The following is a 4,209-nucleotide window of genomic DNA, read 5'->3' on the forward strand; positions in this document are numbered from 1 at the left end:
CCCAGAGTCCCAGGTTCTGTCCTAGGCGGCCGCCCTCCACAAGCTGAACGCGTCTCGAAGCGGGCTCTGTGGGTCCCACCTCGGACCCCCTGAGTATGCGGGAGGCTTTGAGAGTCTGGGCTCAGCCCTGGGGCATGGTCCCCTGCTGAGCCTAGAGATGAGGAGTCCCGTTAGGCGACAGGACGTGAGTTTTCACCCACGTCTGCACAGCGCAGCAAGTGCTCACGCACGTCACCTCGTGGACCCACCTGGTGGCCCCAGGAGCAAGTCTCCCCACTTGCATCTTAGAGAGACAGGAGGAGGGACCCAGCCCAGCGCCAAACTGGCTACATAGTCTTAGGTCACACTCCTCTCTGAGCCTCAGTTTCCACATCTGTAAAGAACGATGATGCCCACCTCCCTTGCTAAGAGTATTACTTGGGGTAGGTCACCCCATTTCATGGGGGACCCCTAGATGTCCATATCAGCAGGTCTCTTGGGTGGCCCATTTTGCCAAGAGGAATCCAGTCTCCTGCTGGGGGTGGGGTTCGAGTCTGGCGGCCATGAGTCTGGGACCGCCCAAGTGTGGGGCACTGGGTGGCTCACTGCTGAGTGCAGACTTTGGCCAGCCCCCTTTCCAAGGTGCCTCTCGCCCCTTGTTCTCAGTTCAGCACAATGTCCTGGGGTCCAGGCCCTGGTTCTTTCTTTCCAGGGCGATACTGGTGTGTCTGACCAATAAAACCCAGGCCACAGGCTGTGCCTTAGATGCAAGAAAGTCTGGGAAGGCAGCTAGCTGGACTGTCCAGCATCTGTCACCAGAGGCTGACCCCACCTTCCCAGACCCATAAGGCAGGAAACTACCCAAACAGCTGAGGGAGCCTTGGGTGCCCGGCAGTCTCAGGGCAAGACAGTGACCGCTGGGGTGCCCGACAGGCCCCTGGGCCTCAGTGCCCACCTGGTGAAACAGCTGATCGCACTCCTGCTGCGAAGGGCCCATTGTTGGAAATGAAGTGAGGGAATGAGCACAAAGTGCCTAGCCCTCCCCGGCCCAGCGTGAGCGCCCACGGGCATCTTTTGTCACAGTGTCCTCCTTCCAGAGGTCTATGCCTCTGGAGGGTACTGCGCCCACTGTCTAGCAGAGGAAACGGGCTTGGAGCAGCCACCTCATCTGCTGCAGGCCTCAGGAGGGGATGAGGAACATGCGGGGGTGGGGGAGAGGCCAGGCTGGGGTCTGAGCATGGGGTTCTGATAATAACAGCAAAAACTGGCGCGTACCATGGGCCAGATCCTCCTTGAAGTGATTAAATCCGCCAACTCATTTAATCGTCATGACCCACTGAGGCAGCACTATTGTTATCCCCGTCACACAGACCTGGAAACTCAGGCACTCGAAAGGTAAGTGGCTGGGCCACAGTCACTGATCTAGACCCGGGTGCTCAGGTTCCAGCACCCTGGCACCTGCTCATCACATAGCTGTATTTCCTCCAGCTCCCACCGTCACTCAGGGCTCCTCACCTCTGCTGCCAGCACTGCCGCTGCTGTGGCTGTTGAGACTCCGTCCCTCCTCTCCTGATGAGCTCCCCCAGACTTTCACTTGCCCCTGGGGAGACCCCACACACACACACACACACACTGTGTCCATCAGTGTGGACTGTCCCTCAGGTGTCCCACCCACTCTCGGCTTTCATGGCACTCGCTCAGGAGGCAGAGTCCTGCCTGCACCTGGTCATGGTTAGGGATGGAGGGGCTGGGAAGGAACACCCCTGGAGTCAACCAGGAAGACGCGGAGACCCGACAGTTCCCCCAGCACTCATGCGCCCAGCCCTCTGTGCCTGCCAGGGGGAGCGTTGGTCTAAGGATTCCATGTCTGATGATGGGCCATGCCTTCCTCCAAGACCCGGGGCGGGGATCCCCCAAACAGGAAGGAGGTGCTGCTGGAAGGCTAAAACAAAACAAAAGATCCTCCACGTGGGAGATACGAGATTTGTGTCCAGCTGGTGGGGGCAGAGACAGAACCATTGGCAGCCCTGTCCAAACACGCAAGCGTACATCTCGCGGCCTGTGGACCCACCGCCCCCCGACCCGACGGACTCGCCCGCGTGGCCACGGAAATAGGCGTACTGCTCTTCATCTCAGTGTCGCTCGGAAATTGGAGCAACAAATGTCCATGCCTGGGAGAGTGGGGAAGGGAAGGTGCACCCACACCGCTCAGTAAAAGTTGTCCAACACGTGGAAATAAGGTGAAAATGTGCACCTTATAAAATCACTCTAGAGCATTAAAAAAAATATTCTGCCTGAGGGTCTCTAACTCCTTGAACATGCAACTGCGTTGGACTAACAGTAGTTTGGAGACGAGTTGGTTTGCCAGTCCTGTCAAGTTAGAGGCTAACTTGTACAAAGCTGGTTGGGTGTGGGGGCCACTGTGACTCTGTCTGGTAGACAGGATGACCCCAGGCGGCCAGGTTGCTCGTCCTCAGGACGTGAGGCAGTTCTGACACAGCCCCCGTGCTCCCGAAGCCCTCCCCCTGACTCTGCCATCCTGGCCTTCCCGTCCTCTTCTGAACCAGCTCTGACCTACTGCTGGTCTGTCTGCAGTGAGCTGAATGAAACATCAGCCCAGGCTTGCTGCCTATTTGTGTGAAAACTGTTTTTAAAAATTCAGTAACTCTGATTTTGCTGAATACTACCAGGAGTTGGAGGCAATGAGCTGGAGGCATCCTCGGCGACATGACTTTGTCTTCAGAACATGGTGCTGAGTGGAAACAAGAAAAGGAATGTAGTGAGAGCTGGAGCGCCACCCCTCCCGCCCCACTCCAAATAACAGATGTTAAAAGAATACTTAGAAGTAGTAAAAGATGCGAGGATGCCTACCAAGTATGTTAGTGATTGCCCCCGGGGGAGGAGAGTGGGACTGAGCGGTGATGATAAAAGGGAATACTATAGGGGCCAGCCCTGTGGCCAAGTGGTTAAGTCCGCGCGCTCCGCTGTGGTGGCCCAGGGTTTTGCCGGTTCGGATCCTGGGCGCGGACATGGTACTGCTCGTCAGGCCACTCTGAGGCGGTGTCCCACATGACACAACTAATGGGACATGCAACTAAGATATACAACTATGTACCGGGGAGATTTGGGGAGATAAAGCAGGAAAAAAAAAAAAAAAAGATTGGCAACAGTTGTTAGCTCAGGTGCCAATCTTTAAAAAAAAGGGAATACTATAATAAATTTAAAAAGAGAAGGGCTTTGCACAGACCAGTGATGGTGAGCAGACTTCTGCATCTCAAGAGAAAAATAGACAAATGAAACCAACAGCTTACCCCACAATCACCACTGTGACAGCCTGTGACGGGCCTCCCGTGACTCACAGGCCACCACGTCCACGGTCCTTTTTATTGACTGGCCAGCAGACCAGAGAGCCTGGATTGCGGCCTTGAATGCTGGGCCTCGGCTCTCCTGCTTCCTTCTTCAGTGGCGAGAAGGGAGACTATTGCCCACAGGGGTCCTTGTGGGACCAGGAAGGTGGCCAGAAGCTGCAAATTGGGCAACAGCCGTGGTTTTCCTCCTGCTTCATCTCCTCGGGGGCCTGGCGCAGGTGCCTCTGTCAGGACCCAGCGGAAAGAAGTTGATTTCTCCTCAGTCGCCCCTCTGGCTGTATTACCCGCCTCCCCTTACCCCGCCCTTTGCTCCAGTGAAAGGGAGTCAACATACCAGGTCCAAACCTGACCCCGCTTCTTACTCGCTGTGTGAGCAGGTGAACAGCAGGAGTGTCCTGGTCCATCTTCAGCGTGTCTCTCTTGGGTGACCACTCACTGATCCCCCCGAATGCCTTCTGGTTCCACCTCCAAAATATATCCCGGATATATCCCCACGGCCTTCCCCGTCTTCATCAGCCCCGTCTAGCTCAAGCCATATGTGTTCTCATTTCCTCCTGCTTAAAATAGACTTCACAGCTTCCCGTTGCTCTGACGAGTGATACATAGAGTGTGAGGAGGTGAAAGAGGCGGGAGTAGTGAGTTGTCACTCAGCAAGAATCAACCTTGTCTGAAAAAGGTCTCCATTCTCTAGCAGACTAGTCAGCATTTTCAGGTGGCAGTGGTGGGGTTCCAAGAGTGAGCAAGACAGAGGGAACAGAGGTGTGCCTGGCCTCTTGGGGCCAGGATTGCACCCAGCACGACTCACTCTCACCGGGTTTTATCAGCTGAACCAAGCTGCACGGCCGGCCCACATCAGGAGGTC

General features: G+C 55.8%; 1 long non-coding RNA gene across 1 annotated transcript; it reads right to left on the reverse strand.

Moving 5' to 3' along the window:
- Nucleotides 1-1,273: 1,273 nt before the first annotated feature.
- On the reverse strand, nucleotides 1,274-3,947 carry LOC123281122 (uncharacterized). The gene is made up of 3 exons (XR_006520353.2): nucleotides 3,682-3,947; nucleotides 3,291-3,571; nucleotides 1,274-2,731 (listed from the first exon to the last, which is right to left on the reverse strand). It is a non-coding gene; the product is annotated as an uncharacterized lncRNA (long non-coding RNA).
- Nucleotides 3,948-4,209: the final 262 nt, after the last annotated feature.

This window comes from Equus asinus, chromosome 26 (assembly GCF_041296235.1).
Source record: "Equus asinus isolate D_3611 breed Donkey chromosome 26, EquAss-T2T_v2, whole genome shotgun sequence".
Lineage (NCBI taxonomy): Eukaryota > Metazoa > Chordata > Mammalia > Perissodactyla > Equidae > Equus > Equus asinus.